We start from the raw sequence: 14039 nt of genomic DNA, 5'->3' as shown, positions 1-14039 counted from the left end.
TCTGTCTCTGTCTTTATCTCTCTGTCTCTCTGTCTGTCTGTCTGTGTCTCTCTGTCTCCCTGTCTCTCTCTGTCTCTGTCTCTCTCTGTCTCCAGAATCTTGGGCTAGGTGAGTTCCTTTCTGGGCCCGTTTCTCCAGTGTCTGGGTCTCCGGTGTATAATGTGGGCTCTCTGAGGTTCTGTGGCTGCTTTGGAAGCCGAAAACAGAGTCATCGCAGACCGGGATTTTCTCCATTTCTCTTTCCTTTGTATTGTTGTTATATTGGGATGTTGCAAGAGATTTGGTTGATACCTCAATATCAAACTTAACCGCATCAAACTTACCCACTGGGGTTAAGTTGGAGGAGTTGCTCAGTAGGTAGAGTGCTAGCCCAGCATAGGTGAACTCTGGACTGGTGTAACCATGTGCACATCCGGGACCCTCAAGTTCAGAGTTCAAGGCTACCCTCAGCTCTATGCTGAGTTTAAGTTTAAGGGCTATCCTGGGTTACATGAAAACACAAAACCAAATAAAAACACAGTAAAAACCCCAGTAAGACCAGCCTCTGTGGTGGTTGGAATGTGAAGTGTCCACAGGTTCCTACCTCTGGCTGCTCAGTCTCTGCTGATGACACTGTTTGAGGGGCTTTGGAGCTTTCGGGGGCTGTGGCTTGGCTTGTGAAGGTTGGTCACTGGGGGGGGCACTGAAGGTAATTCCTTCTTTCTAGTCCTCATTGGTGTCCTTTATCTTTGTCAAATGGGCCAACTACCTAGTGCCCAGGTGTGCCCAGGTGTGCCCAGGTGTGCCCAGGTGCGCCCAGGTGTGCCCAGGTGTGCCCAGGTGTGCCCAGGTGCTCGGTCCCTCCCTTTGCTATGCCACCATGACAGGCAGAAATCCTCAGAGACCGTGAGCTGAAATGAACTCTCTCTCTCCAGTAGCTTCATCAGACATTTTGTCAAAGACCTCAGAGATGCCCCCCTCTCAGCTGTGGCGGTCATGGCCACACCCACGGGAATGGGGAGGCATGAAGGATCTGGAATAATGAGGACTCAGTGGTGACGTTTATGTCTTGCTGGGATGCAGGCACATGGTGTGCTGAGGTGGGGTGAGGGAACACTTGCTCTGAGAGGCCCCCGGGGGCTGCTGTGTCTGTCTGGCGTATCTCAAGAAAGGCTTGCCCAGATGTATTTCACCACCGGTTCCCAGGCCAACTTAGCACTTGCTCTTTGGAGACAGGCCCAGCTGGAACCCCCGACCAGTCCTTGGCAGGCCATTGGATGTGCTTGGACCCAGCACCCACCAGGCACCCTGTGAGGGAATGGTCATCTGGGCTTGCCTAACTGCCTGTTTCCTGGAATCTCACAGGGCCCGAGCAGAACCTGGGCACACACAGGAAGACCATATGAGTCATACACTCATTGCAGCTCAGCCCACAGAGGGCCTGGGTGGGGTGCATGTCTGGGACTTCCTCTCCAGTTCCTAAGTGTGGTGATTACATAGCCAACAGGACACAGGGGTCAGCCTGCGGGAGGGAGCACTGTTGGAGTCCTGCATTGTTGGCTTTCGCATTTCCTCTGCAAGCCTCTTGTGGAAATGGGGCTGGCTGGTGGTCTCTGCGGGCATGGAATAAATTGAATCGAGTCACCCAGGCTGACAAAGAGACCATGACTGCGTGTTCTTCCCCCTCATGTGGGATCTGGTATTGCGCCTCTCAGTGGGAGTTCAATCTAGAGAATCAGTAGAAGCCAGAAAACTAGAGCAAGGCCATGGTGGGGGGAGGTTTGCTGTGGGGGGGGAACAACAGAACTCAGGGGATATGACAATCGAGAGGATGACAGGTTTAAGGAGGAAGGGGCAGAGGTGGGGAGCAAGAGTTATAGACAGAAATATGAAAAAAACATGGAAATATACTATCTTCTAACTCAGATATATGTATGTATGTATGTATGTATGTATGTATGTGTGTGTATATATATCTATCCAGTTATCTATCGGTCTGTCTGCCTGTCTTAGTCGGGGTTTCTATTCCTGCACAAACATCATGACCAAGAAGCAAGTTGGGGCTCCTTTCTCTGTGAAAACTCCAGCTTGTGTCAAGTTGACACAAAACCATCCAGTACACTATCTATCTATCACCTATCTATGTATCTACCAATCTATCATCTGTCTATCATCTATCTATCTATCTATATATCCTTTTATCTGTCCACCTATCCATCTATCATTTATTATTTATCTATCTGTTTATCTATCATCGATCTATCAATTATCTATCAATCAATCAATCATCTATGTATCAATCATCTATCTATCCATCTATCATATATTCATCTATCATCTATCTATCTGTCTGTCTATCTATCATCTATCGATCATCTATCTATCTATTCTTTTATCTGTCCATCTATCATCTGTTCATGAGTGTGTGTGTGCATGTGTGTTTTTATGTGTGTGTATATGTGAGTATGCATGTGTGCATGAGTGTAAGTGTATATGTGTGTATGTGCATGAGAGTGTGTATTTTATTCGTTTGAATGTGCATGTGTGAGTATGTATGTGTGTGCATGTGTATATGTGAGTATGCATGTGTGTGCATGTGTATATGTGAGTATGCATGTGAGTGTGTATGTGTGCACATACTGGCATATATTGTGATGCTGTGTGACAGAGGACAACTTCCTAGAGTCCATTCTCTCCTGCTATCCAGGACACTAGGAATCAGACTCAGATCACTGTGATTGCTGGCAAGTTCCTTTACCCATGGAGCCATCTAGATGGCCCAGAAATCTTACTTTAAAAGTCAAAAGGATGCTCCTACTTGGTCATTCTGCATTCCTGCCTGTGAGGAGGGGCTGCACTTAGTAGCCCCACCTACTGGGCATATGGTCTGCACTTGGCTGCAATCCCTGCCACCCCTTTGCTCACCCCTACTCAGTTCACCGTTCTCGTGCCCAGCCTGGCCTCTTCAAGCACTGGGTCCCTGAGTCATTCTTATCTGGCTTTGCTGAAACGTTCAGAGGTGACCACAATGCCTGTTCCCCCTGTTCAGTCACAAGCTCCTTCCCCAAGACTCACTGCTCTGAAGGCCTCTGGCTCTCAGCCCCACCCCCACATATCACTCCTGCGAGGGCAGATTTTACAGCACTTACTGCTGACTTACCAAGCCTGGGTGGTGGTGGTTAATTAGATATGAAGACCCCCTGCAGAGGGGCTCAGAGGCCCCTGATGCATCTTGAGCTGCATTTGTCCTGTGCTTTTTGTCTTGGCCCCAGGTGGGGGACTCAGAGCCTTGAATGGGTGCTTTGCTGTTTATACAACCATGGCCTAGAAGCTTTGCTACCCACCCTTACACAGGATGTGTGAGCTGGGCACTGTCACAACACATATTAGGGTACGGCAGGACACCTTCTGTTTTGCCCCTTTACTTTATCAACCTTTTCCCAGCACTTGGGCCGTGTGTGGGGATGCTGGGAAGAGGGAGCTAGGCTCTGAGATATTTCCTTTGGGATGTGGCTGCTCAGGTACGGTTTGGGTCCAGTGACTTCGTGGATACCACCTTGGAGTTTGTTGAAGATGTGAAGTCTTGAGCCCTGTGGTGCTTTTAGCTCTATCACTTGGGCAGGGAGTCTTAGTAAGGGACTGTCTAGGTCAAGTTGGCCTCTGGACATGTCTGTGAGGGTTGTCTTGATTACCCTAATTGAAGTGGTAAGACATGCCCACTGTGGGCGGACCATTCCCTAGAAAGTGGGATCTCAGTATGAGTGAAGGAAGCACATTGGAGAGAGGCTCAGCTGTTAAGACAGCTGGTTGTTCATCCAGAGGAACTAGGTTTGATTCCCAGCACTCACATGGTGGCTCACAACAACCTGTAACTCCAGTTCCAGGTGGTCTAATACCCTCTTCTGGCCTCTGTGGGCACCAGGTGCTCATTTGGTACATAGACACACATACAGACAAAACATCCATACACATAGAAATATAAGTAAATATATATTTTAATACATACCCCACGCCCACACATATATATGTATTTATACACACACACACACACACACACACACACACATTTTTTAAGACTAAAGACCCACCACTTTAACTGCTTACAATCCTACAGTGGCGGGCTGCAATCTGGAAGTGTGGGCTGACATAAACCCTTCCTCTAGCCTGTGAGATGGCCCTTACCTTTGCCTGCTGACTGGAGTTCAGTGCCCAGAACCCACATGGTGGAGGGACAGAACTGACTCCTGTAAACTGTCTGTCCTCTGACCACCACATCTATATGTAGCATGTTTGAAACCTTCCCATACCCCAAATGCATCAATAAAATGTAAAAAAAATAACAAAACCCAAGCCCCTTTTCCCCTCGATGTCTGTCAGGGTATTTTCATAGACTTTTGTGCTGTGACTAAGACACGTGGTGGTAATTTTCATTGTACATATTTATGGTGCAATGTGCTGTCTCCACACATGAACAGGGTGCAATGGTCACATGAAGGTGATTGGTGAACACATCACTCTTTGTGGGCAGGTGAGGGCCCCCAAATCTTCCCTTTTAGCTATTTCGAAATAAACAATGTAATTTGGCTAATCACAGTCTTGATCATGCAGACAGCGGGTGACTGAGTCCTCTGGTTTTCTCGCTTGTTTAAGGCAGCTTCTCTCTGTGGAGTCCAGGCTGACTTCAAAGTCTCCGTGTAGCCTTGGCTGACCTTGAACTCATGTTCCTTCTGCCTCCACCTCCCAAGGACTCATAATCCTAAAGCAACCATCACCAGGGCCAGGTTCTTCCTCTTGTCTGGCTGTAGCTGGATAGAGCCTCTGCATCACTGGCCTCTCATTCCTGGTCCTTCCCCAACTCAGTGGCTGCCCGGGTTTTCTCCACCTCAGTGTGACAGGCCACTTTTATTCCTCACGTATGAGAGCCTGTGTTGCTTGCTTTTTTTTTTTTTTTTTTTTTTTTTTTTGAGTGACAACTGACTCTCTGTTTTGTGGAACCACTTACATGGACCTTGCTTGGCTGGCTACCCATCTGAATGTTTTCAAAACATATTTTTGCCACCATTTTAGGTGAATGGGTTTCCAGGGAAACATTAAGTTTGTGACGTCACGGAGGAGGTGACTGTGAAGGATTAGAGTCACAGGGGTGGTTCAGAACCACCCCGCCCTGGGAAATTAAAAATAACCCAGCCAAGGGATTACATGTTCTCGAAGTAGCCTGTGAGTTAGCTAAAGACGTTTACAGCAGACCTGCTCTAGGAGGAGGATTTCTGAGGGCTTATGTAGACTGTTACTTTAGCAGCAGGGGTAACACTGAACCACAGAGCAGCCACGAGATACGTGTGCAGGGACGTCTAATTGCTGAGAAAGCATAGATACACCTGAGGAACTCAGCTGTGCTTCGCTGAGCACTGAGGGTTTGCCCAAAGCCCTCATGATGATTCAATAAGCCACATCTGTGTGGAGGACCCAGGCAAGCAGCAGCCATGCCGAGCCGGGTATCTCCAAGGACCTTCAGGATTCAGCCACCCAGCCATCTGCTCGCTCATTGAAAGGTTTTTTTTTTTTTTTTTTTTTTTTAATGTTACCAGACGGACAGAGCTACGTAGTGATTCTTTGTCTTGACAAAACCAATAAGGTTTAGCTACAGCAGGTGGGAGAGAACAGGGAGCAAGGAACCGAACACACTTTCTGGACCACGTGGATGCATAGCCCAGAAGCCCCACCTAAAGGAAGCATCTTCCCCTGGTAGTATGGCCCTCAGGCTCCAAAGCGAGTACTTCCTATGCATGGCCACCAAGCCCAAGCCAGTCATGGCCTGCTCATCCACCAGCCAGCACCTCCGCAGTGTCAACAGCGAGTTAAGACCGAGTCTGTAGTTCTGACATTCGTCCAGGTCAGGGGCACTCAGAATCTGACCTAGTTAGTGACTTTCAACTGAAGTCAACAAACGGACTAGGGATGTGGCTCAGTGGCAGCTTGTGAGAGGCTTTGAATTCAATGTCTTGCTCTGTAAAGCAAACACATCAAAAAACAAAACAAAACAAAACAAACAAACAAACCCAGAAAAAAAACCACAAAAGGAGTCAGAGACAATCTCAGCCTGGCCAGAGCTTGGTGGGTTTGGTTTGAGTCCTTCCTTTGTTTTGTTTTGTTTCTTTGACTCTGTGCATAATGTGTTCTCACCCCCAAGCCAACATCTGGGATGTCTCAGACACAGGCTGTGAGTGGGTGTCTACCTCACCCGGGTGGGTGTGGGGCAAAGAGCCGTTGAGTGTACTTTGCTTCTGCTTCTCACAGCACAGGTAGGGCCTTCCTCATGGCTGGTCATTCCGAGAACAGGAAGCTACTGCGTTCCCACAGCCCCAGGCACCTGGACGAGGCTCAAGAAGGTTCTTAAGATGGTACTAAGGAGTGGGAGTGAACGGGGATCTGCTTCCCATGCTGCCTTGCGTTAACCATACTGCCTTGCTGTTCTGTTTGTAGACCGGCACGCTGCACAATCCAGGCTGGCTTTAAACTTGGTGGCCTCCTGTCTCAGCCTCCTGCAGGCCGAGATCGCAGGTGTGCGTGGCCATGCCTGGCTCGTGCTGACTTCTGGAGAAATCTTCTGCTGTCACTTGAGGGGATGAGCGTCTTGTCTACGTAGAGACTGGCTTTCGGGGGGCGTATGGCCATTGAAGGTAAGGATGAGGGTTCCGGCAGTCAGTATGAAGGGTTTCAGACAGGACGTGGAGTGGGGAGCTGTGGGGAATCTTTGTGTAGGGGAAGCTGAGGCCTGGGGAGATTGCCGAACCGACTGAGATCATCTATCTAGCTTGAAGCCGGGCAGAAGCTCCTTAGCTAGGTTCCCCAGCTCTGCCCTGTCCCCCCACCCACATCTGGCTGTGTTCGCCCTCCTCCAGCTGTGCTCCGAGCATCTGTCTGGTTTTCTTCCATCGACGTTGCGAAGGCGCTGGCTTCGTCTCCTCCCTGAGCACCTGCGGGAAGCAAGGCTGCTGGAAGGCTCTCGGGAGTCTCGTGGGGGTGGCATGAGATCAGGGTGTGTGTGTCGGCCAAGGGACTTTGCCAAGCCATCTCCCCAAAGACGGGGAGGACCCCGTTCTCCCTCCGGGGTCTCCAGCTGCAGAAAGCCTTGTTTATTTTCAATGTTGTGCAACATTAGCGAGGGTTTTGGCAGAGGGACACCTCTCAGCCGAAGAAAACCTATGATCTGAGACAGCGGCTGTCCCTTCTTCCCACAGTCCCTCCAGTTTCCTCTCTCCGAGCATTTATTCTCCTGGTGTCCACATTAAAATCTCACTTGTTTCCTCTCTCAGCCCCTGGTTGACTCCCAATCTGTTGACAGACCTTTTGCTTGGCTTCCTCACTGGTGGTTGAACGGAGGGGACGGCTACTCATTGCGCTAATTACCTTCTCCCCCCAGCATCAGTTTTATTCATGGGTTTGGAGGAGAAACAAACAAACAAAAGGATAAGGTACTAAGGACTAAGTCCGTGGTCTGTGTGTGTCCAGCAAGCCTGCTAAACACTTGAGCCTGATACGTTACTTTTTAGATTAAAATGAACTTGGCCACCCTTGGAAGTCCTGGATTATGTAAGTGAGCTGCAAGGCTTCAAAGAAAAATGTACCAGTGGTGTGGACTGTATCTCACACACCAGATCTGAGGGATGGGGTGGGGAATCTCCTACTTCGGGATTTCTCTAGAACGCTCACCAGGCAACGGGCACTGGAGCAAAGCCCACCTGCTTGTTTTGATTAAAGATTTGTTGTACTTAGAATTGTGTATGCAAGCACAGGGGTGGCATGCCTGTGGTGGCCAGCAGAGGGCGTCAAATTCCCTGGAGCTGGAGTCACAGATGGTTGTGAGCTGCCCTGTGGTTGTCCCGTACTGAGCTTAGGACCTTTGGAAGAGCAGCCCGTGCTCTTAGTTGCTGAGCCGTCTCTCCAGCCCCTGCCTGCATGCTTTGTAATAGGCAACACACTTCATACCTTGTATAATAGCTTTGCTGTCATGTGATTGATGCGTTACACAATTTGCCCAAGGAAAGTACACAGGTCAATTATTTTTTCTTATCGAGTTCTCAAAATTGTACAACCAACACCGCAATCAGTTTTACATTTCCATCGTTTTAGAAAGCAACCTTGTATATATTATCAGTCCATTCCCGAGTTCTCCTCAGTCCCAGCAGCCATAAACCCGCTTTCTTTCTGCATAAACCCACCCAATCTCTTCACATAAATAGGATTATGCATTTCATGGCTTACTGATTTATTCAGAGTGTAGCATGTACCATACTTATCACCTTTTGTGCCAAATAATACGGTAATGCTCCACCGGATGGGTATTCTGTCTGTTCATCTATTGGAAGACATTTGCGCTCTTTCTTCCTTTTGGCTATTGTGAATAATTCAGCTGCGAACGTTTGTGTATGACTCTTTGCCTGAACATGTAGTTCCATTAAAGACTACAATTGCTGGGCCATTGTTGTTTAGTTCTTGTTTATTTTTATTTATTTTTACCTGCCAGAGGGGCCACACCATTTTCCAGGTCCCTTTGACAGGGAGCTGGAGTTAAGCGCCTTCCGGTTTTTGTTGTCTCAGCATCTTGGTGAGGCTGAGGTAGTGCTTCATTCTGAAGGTGATTGGTGTTACCCCAGTCATCCATGACATGGAATGTCCTATGCTAATGAGGTGTGAGCTCTTGTTACGTCTTCCCAGAAGCCCTGTTTCCGGTGTTAGCCCACTTGAAAACTGAGCTATTTGCTCACTTGTTCTATTACCCGCTCCCCTCCCCCACCCCCATTGAGTTTTGAAAGAACTTTATACCGTCTCCATAGGAGCCCCTTAACTGCAAACGTGCCCTTCAAGTCTTGGACTGTCTTTTCTGGTTTTTTTTTTTTTTTTTTTTTTTTGGATGCATCCTTTGGAGCTATTTTATTTTATTTTTTGTGAGTTCTCCAGGGTAATCTGAGGCACGGTTCTGAGATTTGACTTTATATTTCCCAGAGGAATGGAGCTGGGACACAAAGAACAATGCAGCCATGATTTTTACTAATGTGTGTCATTAATCACATCATTTCTGGAGTCTTTGCTATGACTGGTATATCGGATAATAGATGAGTAATATTTTCTAATATGAGAATAGGATTCTATTGTGAATACATCTCCATGAATCAGTCTTTGAGGTGGGGTGGAAGTCACAGCAGGGATGACACTGGGCAAGCACTCTGCTACCGGTAGTACCCCAGCCCTCCACTAAAGAATCTTGGTGCATCAATCTGGTGGCTTGCTCGGAATAAGGTTAGTAGATGTACAACCTGAGCCAGTGCTGAAAGATTCCTGGCCTCAGAGCCTCCTCCATCAACCCACCACTGAAGGTGGCCCCCCTTGGTGCTGCTGTTTACAAAAGAATCTTCTTTAATGATCCTTCCTTCCGAGCTCAGCTCTGGTTTTAAGTTTTCTGGCTGGGCTGGGCTCAGCTGTGCTACATTGTGACAGAAGGAGACAATGCAGGCTAACCACAGCCTCCTCCAGGCAGAGGAACTGGCCCCGTGAAGTCCCAGAACTGAGAGATGCAGTTTTATTTCTTTTCTGCTGGATAGGGAGTGAGGAAGCCCCAGCAGAGTCACTTTCTGCAGGGAGCTTGCTTATCTCACGGATCACGGTCACAGGTGCTGAGGTGCACACTCTTTCCTGCAGACAGTAGGCACCTTCAACACCAGGTGGGGCTCATTCTTGTCTGCAACATGTATTTGTTTCTTGCATTATAGTGACAAGAGGTATTTTGACAAGTTTACTCCTAAATGCTGGAATAGTGGTTGCTAATCATATAGGAAATGTCATGAATGGATGGATGGGTGGATTGATGTATGGGTGGATGAGGGCTGATCATATAGGAAATGCCCTGATCACCACAGGCAGCTGTCCCCTGCTGTTATTGATTTATTTAATATGTATTCACTCCATTCACCCATCCATCTACCAATCTGTCTACTCATCCTTTTACCTAGCCAGCCATCTAACCATCCACTTATTTATCTATCCATCCACCCACCCATCCATTCATCTACCATCTACCCATTCATAACCTATCTATCCACTTATTACCTACACACACAATGCACACACACACATCTATCTACTCTTCATCCACCCACTAGCCAACTCATCTACCCATATCCATCCATCCATCCGCCCACCCACCCATCCATCCATCCATCCGCCCACCCACCCATCCATCCACCCACCCATCCATCCATCCACCCATCCATCCATCCATCCGCCCACCCACCCATCCATCCATCCACCCACCCACCCACCCATCCATCCATCCATATACATCCACTGTCTTAGTTAGGGTTTCTTTTGCTATGATAAAGATCATGACCAAATAGGGAGGAAAGAATTTGTTTCACTTATTATAGCTCATCAAAGGCAGGGCAGGAGCCTGGAGGCAGGAGCTGATGCAGAGGCCATGGAGGGTGCTGCTTACTGACTTCCTTCCCCTGGCTTGCTCAGCCTGCTTTCTTATAGAACCCAGGACCACCAGCCCAGGGATGGCTCCACCCACAATGGGCTGGGCCCTCCCATATCAATCATTAACAGGCTTGCATACAGCCCAATCTTAATGGAGGCATTTTCTCAATTGAGGCTCCCTCCTCTCAGATGACTCCAGCTTGTGTCAAGCTGACAAAATTAGCTGCATACCCATCCATCCATCCATCATCTATCCATACACCCACACATCCATCCATCCATCCATCCATCATCTATCCATACACCCATCCATCCATCCATCCATCCATCCATCATCTATCCATACACCCATCCATCCATCCATCCATCCATCCATCCATTCATCTACGCAGCCACCCATTCATCTACCCACCTGCCCATTCATCCATTCATAAATCCACTCACATGACTACCTAAACTTCCAACCAGAAACCAAATCAACCAACAAACCAAAACAACAATAAATAGACAAACAAACAACCCCCCCAAGGACCTGTGTAAAAGGCTGAACATGGGCATCAGGCACATGAGACCCCAGTGTTAAGAGGCAGAGACAGAGGTGGGGTAGGTAGTCTTAGCTAGGAACCTGGATTCTTTGAGTCTATCTGGAAACAAGTTAGCCTGGGAAAACTAGGTGTACAGTTGATTGTGTCAAGACAGCACTTCACCAGGCAGCCTAGGCTAACCCATGAACTCCTAATCTGGGGTTACAGGAATTGTGCTGCTGGTCCCCAGTGGCTGTGTTGGTCTAGATGGGGGTTGGCTCCTCACCTATCCAAATTCTTGTGGTTCTGGCTCTCCCAGTGGTCCCAAGGAAGCCAACAGAAGCTCCCTATGTCCGTCTGTAAGACCACACAGCCCAGTCATGGCTGGTGGGGGTTCTTATGAGACGCAAGTCTAAATTTGTGTTGCTCACAAGGGAGACTTTGAGGGTAGGTCTTAAGGCTGGAGTCCTGAAACTCGAATTAGTGCTGTTATAAAGGGGCCCCCAGAGAGTTCCTTTAACACTATGTTCCATGAAGTCATAGAGAGAAGCTAGACATCTATGGGAAGATGGCCCTCAGAGGACCCAGCACTTGATCTGGGGCCTCTCGACTTCCGGGGCTATGCTAAGAAATGTGTGCAGTGTATAAACCTCTCTGCCATGGCCCATCACCCTAGCAGTTACTACAGTCCACGGCTTGCTTGCTTTTATTATCACCTTGTCTTAGTCAGGGTTTTATTGCTGTGAGTAGACACCGTGACCAATGCAAGTTTTATAAAAGATGTTTAATTGGGGCTGGCTTACAGGTTCAGATGTTCAGTCCAGTATCAAAGCAGGAACATGGCAGCATCCAGGCAGGCATGGTGCAGGAGGAGCTGAGAATTCTACACCTTCATCCAAAGGAAGCCAGGAACAGACTGAAAATCCTCAGGCAGCTAGGGGGAGGGTCTCCAAGCCCAGCCCCTGAGTGACACACTTCCTTCAACAAGGCCACACCTTCTAATAGTGCCACTCCCCGGGCCAAGCACATGCAAAGCATCACACACCTCCACAAAGGAACTCTGGCCCAGAGAGGTGAAGTCATTTGCCTGAGTAACACAGCTAAACAATGTTGTGGGGCAGGATTTGAACCCATGCTCTAATTAGGATTCTGGGCTTCCTGCTGCCAACCTTGCCCCTTCAGCTCAGGTAGAAGGAAGGAGGGAAGGTGGAGTGGGGAGCAGGCTTTCTCAATGGCTGGACTACTGTTTAATTAGTTCTTCCAGCAGGCTGCGCGAAGTCTGGGTGGGGTAGGTGGGCCCTGGGGTGTGTTCTCCTGGCCAGCGTCCTGAAGGCCCTCGCCTCCCGAGCTCTGCCTTTATTTAGCAAGGCAAAAAACTTAACTGTGCCAAGCGAAGAAGTGGTCTGCTTAATTTTTAAAAAATAGGAAAAGGCAGCCCATTGCCACGAGGACACTTCATGCTTTCAAAGTTTTTAAATTTTTTTAAATGACCCACATAAAAGCTACACAGAGCCTCTTTGTAAAATACACGGAAAAGCCTCTGGCTCATGCCTGCTTTGAGTGGGGACCAAAAGGCCAGGGGCCAGGATAGTTTGTCTGTAGCCTTTGAAGGTTCTGGAGTGGCTGGCATTTGGGAACCACACTGCACGTCACAGAACTTCCAAATGCCCCTCACGTCAGCAGCATACGTATGTTCTTACACACGAATAGAAAAGGCTTTAAAAGCGTAGGTGCGCCTGTGCTCCGATGAGGGCTACAGGATTCACCGCATCTGTGTGATTTTGCACTTTTCTGTTTCTGAGGACACAGATCAAAGCTGACTCACAGGTAGACTTCGAACATCGACGAATCGGACATCGATTAAGTTGATCTTGCCATTTCCTCTTGTGTTCTGGCCTCAGTTCGCTCATGATTTCCATTTTAAAGTAGCTTTTAGGGTCCCCTCTAGCCTGTCGGCTCCTAGGGGCGGTGCCGGCTCTGCTCTGGGTTCCTGGGGACAGGGCCTGGGACCATCTGGGCTTTTGCAGAATCCTTCACATGTGGCTGTGTGCCACTGGGGAACTGACTTCAGTCTCTGTGCTTCTAACACGGGGATAGAAATGGCATCTGCCCCCACGGCATCCGCAATACCAACACCAGGACCACGTCTGTCTCAGCCTTTGCAGCTCCTCACCAGTTTCGGCTCCAGCTGGTCTCCTCTCCCTCCGGAAGGCCTTGCCCTCCCAGGAACGGTGACCCCCAAATTAAATGCTTTCTCTTGTAAGTCGCCTGGTCATGGTGTCTCTTCACAGCTTTGGAACAGTGAGACGGAAGGTGATACCAAGGAGTGAGCTGTTGTGGTGACCGGCGTGACTGTGGGGACTTCTGGGGAATGTGGAAGTTTGGGACTTTGGACTAAGCAAGTGGTTGTAAGCTTAGTTAAACAAAATTTAACGGGCGTCGGATTAGGAATGTGGAAGATTATAGCGCCAAGGGCGCTGTGGAGACCCAGCTTGGGAGGTTTCCGAGGGGAGCCATATTAGCAGCTGGGTTAGAGGTCGTTCTTGTGATAGTTTGGCAAAGAATATGTGGCTGACTTTTGTTTGCTTTTTGTTTTTGTTGTTTCTTGTTCTTGTTTGTTTGTTGCTCTTATCCCAAGAATCTGCCTGTAGAGTGTTGGAATAATTTCACTGGCAGAGTTTTGGAGACGGCCTGGTAGTGACCGTGTCCTGGGGTTATCAGTGATTATATTATGCAGAACTACAATGAAAATACGCAAGCCGGGCAAAACAAATCACAAGCCTACAGTTTGATGAGTGTATTGTTGGAGCTGTGTTCCGTGCTCCAGGAGCTGAGCCCTCTAATGGAATAAAGGGAGTGCCCTCAGGGCAAGACCCCACCCAGCTAAGCTTCCGCCTTGTAAACCAGCAATTCTTCAAGAATCTTAGGGTTCCAAAGCAAAGCAAAAACGTATTCAGCAAAGGAAAGCATCAACAATTCAAAGCTTACCAAAATGTAACTCAGGGAGAGGCCCGGGCTCCATCCCAAGAAGGCAGCAGAATTTGGCAGCATTGGACGTGT

Source organism: Micromys minutus (assembly GCF_963924665.1).
Source record: "Micromys minutus genome assembly, chromosome: 29".
Taxonomy (NCBI): Eukaryota; Metazoa; Chordata; class Mammalia; order Rodentia; family Muridae; genus Micromys; species Micromys minutus.
Note: the sequence above shows the minus strand (reverse complement) of the source record.